The 8,508-nt window shown below is 33.9% G+C and overlaps 1 pseudogene; it reads left to right on the forward strand.

Annotated features, from left to right (window-relative positions):
• Positions 1 to 457: 457 nt before the first annotated feature.
• On the forward strand, positions 458 to 2,042 carry LOC120138967 (annotated as a pseudogene).
• Positions 2,043 to 8,508: the final 6,466 nt, after the last annotated feature.

The following is an 8,508-nucleotide window of genomic DNA, read 5'->3' on the forward strand; positions in this document are numbered from 1 at the left end:
ATAAATATATTTTAAATATTTTAATAATTAATATTTTGATGAAAATGATATTAAAATATTTTATTAATATTAAATTCATAAAATAAAATTATTTTGAGTATTTTTGTTTTGAAGTGAAAAGTTCGAAAAATGACTTACGGAAAATGAATCCGTAAGTCATTTTACAGAAAACACAAAGGAAATCCTGTTACTAGGAAAATGAATTACATTCCGGAAAACGAATTACGTGAAACAAACACGAGAAAACATTTTCCGAAAAACGAATTACGTGAAACAAACACAGGAAAACATTTTCCGAAAAACGAATTACGTGAAACAAACACTGAAATTCGGGGAAAATCAATTCCGTAATTCGAATTACGGGAACAAACAGACCCTAAAGCGCCATTACAACAACTTGGCCGACCATCTCGACCTCCTCCTCTCTTTTCTTCTCTCTTTCTATTTCTTCGTCCTCTCTCTCTCTCTTGGTTAAACATAAAATTCTGGGTTTTCAACTCCAGTTCTAGTCTTTCAACCTGTTTTCGTTTTCCTTGGCATCTGTTCTTTGTTGGAAAATTAGTGATGAAGAAAAAGAGAGAGAAGATGACATGAGGGATGATGGAAGCAGTTCCAGGAGCGTTGGGGACAAGCGCTAGCTTTGCTCTTCGTTTGGGACAAACCATTTTCTCCTCTGCTTCACTTCTCTTCATGTGTTTAGATGTTCAGTTCTATAGCTACACTTCTTTCAGGTTCTTCCATTTGTTTGGTCATTTCCCCCCCCCCTCTCTCTTTGGCTTTTGATCTTTAATACCCAGGCCTCTTTTATGGATATTTTCTTGGAATTTCATTCGTAGTTAGATTTTAATATCGACTTGATAGCTGGTTCTGTTGTTAGTTCGAAACCTCGGGGCACCTTTTGTGATCATGATCATAATTATTCTCCTGCTTATTTTTCTTAGGATTTTGATTGAGGTTAGGCCATGTAAAGTATCAGCTTTATCATGTTGATTTTCTGTTTATGAATATTAATGGATTTGAGGTTCAGAAAAAAGCCGTTTCGAAGAAACCTTGCCTACTGCTTATAGATGACTAAAGGTAAAGTGGCATTTAATGATTGAAAGGGTAAAATTATCTGAGAGGTTATTTGGGTGCAGGGACATGCAAAGATCAAATGCTTTTCATTGCTTAAAAGTCCAGGCCTGAGAGAGGATTATTATATACAGTTGATTAAGCCTATATTGAATTTGGACTTTCAACACTTTTATGGAAACCATTCCCAAGGTACGTGATCTGTTTCTTTGCTAGTTGGAGAATTCAACCAAAAATATACACTACATGAGAATTTGAAATTTTCAGGTGCTACTGCCCCGCCAGTCCCCGGTCCATCCCTGTTTGCGTTTGTAATTTATATTTCTTGACTTGTGTTTTGCATGTTTTTGAAAATATGTAACTAGATCGCCTCAAACCATCTATGGTGGTGTCTGCAGAAACTTCAATATTCAATTGCTCACTTGTTTTCCTTTAAACTCTTTGCAGCTACTTGGTGACTGTCATGGGTTTAGTGACTCCATGGAGTGTATCATTAGCATTGGTTGATGCATATTCTGTGTTTGTCAAATGCCTACCACGACAACCGAGAGTATTGCTGGTCATCATTGTCGGAGATTAGGTATGTTACAGGGCTAGAGATGCATATCATCATCATAATATTATCCTTTATATAAAACCATGTTTTATGTGATCGCAGGCCTTATCATTTCTCTCGCTAGCCACCGCCTGTTCGACTGCTAGTTTAACAAGTCACTTGGCGGATGTCGGCTCGACATATTGTCCATCCAAGATATGTAGTAGATATCAGTTGTCTGCAGCTATGGCTTTCATGTCGTGGTTTCTGTCCTTTGCTTCAACCTTTGGCTCCTTCCTTCTTTGTGGCTACACTTAACTTTCGAGTTGCAGCACTTTAGATGTTAAGAATCGTACATCCACAGTATTATATACAAACATCAAGGTCTTGTACAATCAAATTGATTATCAATGGTTTTTGAATAAAGTTTGCTGCCGATATATGTTTTTGGTTCATACAAAATCTGTCAACCGTCATTTTTGTCCGAGATTATCATATTATTATTATTATTATAAAAATATATATTGGGAGTCCATTTACAAAACCGGAGGCCCAGATCTAGATCCAGATCTGGCCCAAGATCCGATTCAGATACTTCTACGGTTTCCGCATCTTCTCCAACTTGCCGTCATCATGACGTCAGCGCCGCACAGAAGACTCTAGAAGATGCAGGAGAGCCGCACACCTTGCTCCCTATGGTGAGTCACCATTGTAGATCCGGTGACTCACCAAAATGAACGGTTGTTTGAAGCTTTCCGAGGCCTATAAATAGCCTTGAAAACCTACATAAAAAACACGACGGCGGCAAGAACGGGAAGAGAGCAAGTAACACCAAACGAGTAGGAAACAAACCGAAAGGAGAGGAGATCTTACCTTCGTCAAAGCCCAAACGTCGTCGGAAAAGTTGATTTTACCAAAGGTAAAATCTTAGATCTAGGTCGTTTTAAAGTTTTTTAGAGAAAAAGAAGGGTGGTTTCGGGTTTCGGGTGAGCCGATCTATGATTTGAGCTATTTTAATTTTTTCCGACCGTAAATAGTGACTGGCGACATGAATAGTAACTGGCGGTGGCCGGTGATCGGAGCTCCCTCTGGTAAGGGAATTTAGAGAGAAGTGAGAGCTCTCTCTCTTTAGAGAGAGAAGCAAAAATTACAAATGAGTAGAATTAATGATTTTAGGCTTATTTTGGTATATTTATATACTTATCAAAACTACGTCGTTTTGGGGAGGGATTGTGTGTGCAATTTCAAGATTGATAAATCAAGTCCATGGTTCATGTATTCTGTAATCTTCTATTATAGTCACCGAAATCATGTTTCTATATCTTTTAATTTTGTCTTCACATTTTATTTATTTTTATTTTAGTCACTACTCGTATATTTACATATATTTAAATAATATTTTAGGATTATTTACACTTTTAATATATATATTTTATAATATTTCGAATATTGACAAATAATTTACATATTTTTTAATTTAATCTTATATTATTATTTTGGTTGTTATTTAATTGTAATTTTATTTTATTTCTATTATTACCTTTTATGTTTAAATATTTTAAATCTAGTACTTATTTATTATTATTTTTATTTTAGTCACATATGTATCCTAATAATATATATTAGTGTTTAAAATAAAATAATATAATGAATAGAAAAAAAATAATAATGACATAAAATAATACCATTATTAAAAGTAATAATAAAAATTAGAAAGTGGAGCACTATAACTATGATGTTCCATTTTAAAATACATTCCACTAAGTTGTGTCCACATTTTTTTAATCCCACGTTTTTTTTATTTTAATTAATTATAATGCTTCATTTTTTATTTTTTCTTGAAATATGTATTTTATTCTCTTAATTTTAATATTTTTAATATTTTTATATTATTAGAGGATTATTTACATCTATAGTACTTTGCATATTAATTCATTTTAGTCATAATAAATCTTATATGATATCCTCATTAGCATCATTGGACTCGATTCAAAACAAATTGATAAAGGGTAATATTCGAGCATTTTAATATTTTCATAAAGTGATTATCTTAACGTATAAGAAAGTTACTTTCGATAATTTTAAAATGAAAGTATATCCCGTCAAGTAACACCAATAAAATCGAATTCATTTTTAAAATTTGGGGATTGAGGAAAAGATCATATTCTTCTAATTAAATTCATCGAGAAAAGACAGTTAGATCGAATCTATAGTCTCATCTTGAGATATTTAATTAATTGAATATCCTTATTCTCATTAAATATTGGTAAAATAAATAATTAATCAATTGTTTATAGGCTTTTTAATTTGTTTGACTTTTGCATGAGTTTTCAAAGGGTTTTCAAAATAATAATATTCGATCATAAATAATTAAATATTATTATTTTCTCTCTAAAAATTATTTTAGGTATAATTATTTTGAAATTTAGAATGAAATTTTAATATTTCTTATTTCAATTGTAGTAAGAATCGATTGCTTCAAGATATGATAGATCGGTTTTTCTCAATAAGAAATAATTAAATATTATTATCTTTCATCTAAAATTTCAAAAAAATGTTATTTTAGGGGATCTTAAATTAAATCAGACTCGAGCTTGTATATTTTATTGCAAAGACAATTAATTAATCGACTAGGTACCGATTTAAAGCGTTGTGGGGGTGCTAATCCTTCCCCACACGGAACCGAATCTCGAACTCAAATTTTGGTAACGCATACCCCAAGTTTGTCTTTTTAATTAAAATTAATATTTTATTTAAATGACAAATATATTTTTAGGTGCTCAATCACACCCTAATCAAAGATTGGTGGCGACTCCACAAATTGTGTTTTATCTTATACAAGAAGAAAAACACTTACTTTTTCGAGACGAGATTTAGAAAGCAACGACACTTGTTTTCGCCGGGCGGAATATCATCTCAACAGCTTGGCGACTCTGCTGGGGACCTTTTTAGAGAGTAAGGCCATTAGTCGATTAATAAATTGTCTTTACAAATAAAATTATAAATTCATTTTAATTTGGTTTTTGATCCCTTCTTTGGTTTTAAATAAGTTTTGTTTGCATTTTGACTCGTAATTTTCTTAACCACTAAATAGTTGTACTGATCTGTTTGCTAATGTTTTCAGATTAAATAATTATTCGGGGTCTTGAGTTTTTTGTTCAGTGTTGTTTGCTTTGTTTTTGCTCTTCCTCACACATTGCACAACTGCATTTGCATAACATGAGCTAAAACTCAGCTCCGTCCTATTTAAGTAAGAGTAAGTAACTACTCCCTCGTGTGGTTTTCACCTCCGTGCGGGATAGTGAAACGCTCATTGGGCTCACGCCTTATGATCCTCGTGAGGTTTTCACCTCCGCAATGACATAAGGAAATGTGTCCCCTCGAATTGAACTCGATCCGAAAGTCTGTAATGGACCAAGATTGAGGGCTTGGCAGTCCAATGGGGCACCAACAAAGGACAATTCGTTGACGCTTTTTACCTTAGAGCCATAAATCAACATATAGTAAACCTAGAGCTTCAGTCTAGGTAGAATATGACCCAAATAAGTCTCGCAAGGTTAGCACACAAGGAAAAGCATGTTGAGTCTTTTAATTTATTTAGTGAACTTTTAATTTCTCGAATAAATGTACACGAAATAGAAATCATACGGTTAGGTTTAATTTCTTGGATAAGCTTGCAAACTAGACGGGATGAAATTAGGATGTTCTATAAACAAAGCATATGGGTAGATATCATGTTGGGTAGGATCTACTAAGCACGATTGGGTAGTCAGTATGTGAGGGTATGTTTTATTTAATGATTTCGATACTTATTATTTTGTTGTTTATCTTATGTGGACTAACCCATTTTTTCACGTGTCTATTTTATCGTGATTTTATTGCATTTGCATCAACATATCATCCGAGGTGTTAATTCGTAAGTGATTGACTAATAAGAAGATTGGTCATATTGAGACAAGAAATTCTAAACCATGTAGTCAAAATCGGGAGATCCAAAGATGTTCAAGCGATCAATGGAGAAGAACATCTGAAGAATCAAGAAATCTGAAGCTTATTGAAGACTTCCTTTAAAGGAGCAAAGGCCAAGATGTTCCCTCATGATATAGATACATTCATATCAAAGATGAGAAGACCCTTCACAAAGATATGAAGACCACTTTGCATTGAAGTAAAATGAAGATCTCAAGATTCAACATTCTACATAATTAAGTGTGATAAAGTACACTGACAACTTAGGAGTACGGCTCAAGGAAATGATGAAATGAAGAATCACAAATGTATTTTGACTACATGGTGTAATGAATTTTTGTTGTCTAAATGAAGGTTGTTCTATAGTGGTCAATTTTGGAATTAACACCTTGTGTATTTGCATTTGCATTTGCATTTTTATTTTACACAAACTTATTAATTTATTTATTTTGCTATTATTACTTTTTGTCATCTTATATGTACTAACTTGTTTGTTATGTGGTTTTTCTCTTTGTCTGCATTGCATGATCATGACATAATCAAAAGGTGTTGATTTGTGAGTGTTCATCATAGTAAAAGGTTTTCATGACGGACAAAGGGTTTCGTGATCAAGCAAGTTATAACACAGTCAAGAAGTGGCATCCTCATAAAGCTTCGAGAATGATGGATAATTGTTCACACAAAGGCCACATGTCTGACGAAGAGCAAAGATAGATAAAAGAGCAGATGTCCAGGATGATGGATAGAATAGATGATTTGGCCAAAGGAAGTGATATTTCTACAACAAAAAAGAAAGAGCTTGATCTTTAGATGTCAAATATGCAAGGGACTATTTTAGAACCTGCTGATTCTAGCCAGTGTGAGAAGCCACACACAATCATTGTTCGTATCAACAAGCTGTTTGGAAACGCCAAGGAAATAGTAGAAACTATAGAAGTTCAAAAGGTTAAAAAGAAACCATGCAATCAGAACTTGTGGGTATTTGAGAGTATATTTACAGCGTCAGGAGAAATAAACCTGAAGACTCCAGTTCAATCCAAGCATAAAGGTGGCTCTCATTTTGATTCTATCCCTATATCATATAAAGAGTTATTTGATAAGCTTTTAGAGGCCCGAGAAGTGGTCCCACATTATGTTAAGCCTTTGCAGACTCCGTATCCAAATTGGTATGACATCAACGTTCGTTGTGAATATCATGCTGGAATTCAAGGACATTCTATTGAGAATTGTTTTACCTTCAAACGTCGAGTCCAACTTCTTTGAGATCATGGAGTATTGGAGTTTGAAATGAAAGGTCGACTGGGTTTGGTGACTGATTGTCCTGTTAAGGTGGAGCCAAAAGTGTTCAAATGTAAGAATATTGGTGGGGGTATCCAGGAGGAAGAAGATTTGTTAAAGGATGAAACTCAAGTTTGTTATTTGAGAAATAAAAATGATTAATTGAGTAGAGAGATAAAAGCCATGCGGAATGTTTTCCAAAGGATCAATCAAGCTTTTAAATTTAGCGGTATAGGAAATGACCTAGACGAGTGGATAACAGGGGTCGTTAAACTGAAGAATGACACTGAACAGTGGAGAAAAAATTGCAAGGTGCACGAAGGTCAAGCCGCGAACTTTTCTCATGATTTACAGATTGCAGAAAGAAGGCACAATATAGCTATTGATTAATTTGGAAAGATATCAAGTCGAAAATCAGACGTTGAATTTGTCCATAGCCAACATAGAAATTTCATATCAACGCCACAAGCGGGAAAATGAAGTTGAGCTAGAAGTTGATGAAGATGGTGGATGATTATAGTGATCGTATGCAAGAGTTTCATAACCGCAATGACTTTCTTACAAGGAATAATCAACAGCAGTGTATGCAACTTCGAGAATTGGCGCTCAAGATAGAGAAAATGGACAAAGTCATGAAAGACGTTATGACCTAAGTAAGCGATGTGGCTCACAAATGGGTTGATTTAGCTGGCTTTTCAAGAGAATTAAAGCATATTGACATTTCAACACCTGAGCATGAGTAGAAGTTAAATTGGCTTTTGAATGAGATAGAAAAGTTCGAAGTGAAAGCTGTCCCTTATATGTAAAGTTTCTTTGATGTATCGAAACTTTTGTGTTCAATGAAAGTTGTTTTAAGATAATCACTCTCGAATAACACCTTTTGCATACATGCATTTGCATTGTATAATTTGCATTCCCATTTTTGCATTTATCATATTTGCATCACATTTATTTATTTAAGTATTATTTCATGAATTAATTATAAGAGCATGTAAATAATTCATGAAAGGTTTTGTAACAGTTAAACCGAGATCATTCATTCATATTATCATATCATCATGGAAACAGTGGGCCAATCTCGTGAGGGATCATAAGATCAGTTGCCAGAACAATTGACTGGGTTATAACAAGATATGAGTAATGAAACATTGGGATATCTGCAAGATGGATCGAATCATATGGTCTAAGTAATGAAAACTAAGACTGCTAATGAAGAAATGACCATTAAAGAGCAACAATGTTATCAGATTAATGCATCGAGAATGATAACATACCCTGGGGCATCCCACTCAAACCTAAAGAATAGCCTCAGTAACTATGCACAACATAAAGAATGATTCAATCAGATGGAGGAAACAATCATAGCTATGAAAGGTTTTAATGCTTCCTACAAAGAACTAGAAGCAAGAGAGCTCAGTTTGGTTCCAGATTTGGTTATTCCCCATAAATTCATGATGCCTAATTTTGAGAAATATGAAGGCACCAATTTTCCCCTAATACACTTGAGAATGTTTTGCAGAAAAATGGAAGGGTATCTAAATATTGATGATTTGTTAATTCACTCCTTCCATGATAGTCTCGTTGGGCCATCGGTAGTATGGTACAATCATTTGAAACGAGAGCAGATTAAGAGATGGGTTGATTTAGCTGATACA

Source organism: Hibiscus syriacus, unplaced genomic scaffold (assembly GCF_006381635.1).
Source record: "Hibiscus syriacus cultivar Baekdansim isolate YM2019G1 unplaced genomic scaffold, ASM638163v2 tig00110718_pilon, whole genome shotgun sequence".
NCBI classification, from domain to species: Eukaryota; Viridiplantae; Streptophyta; class Magnoliopsida; order Malvales; family Malvaceae; genus Hibiscus; species Hibiscus syriacus.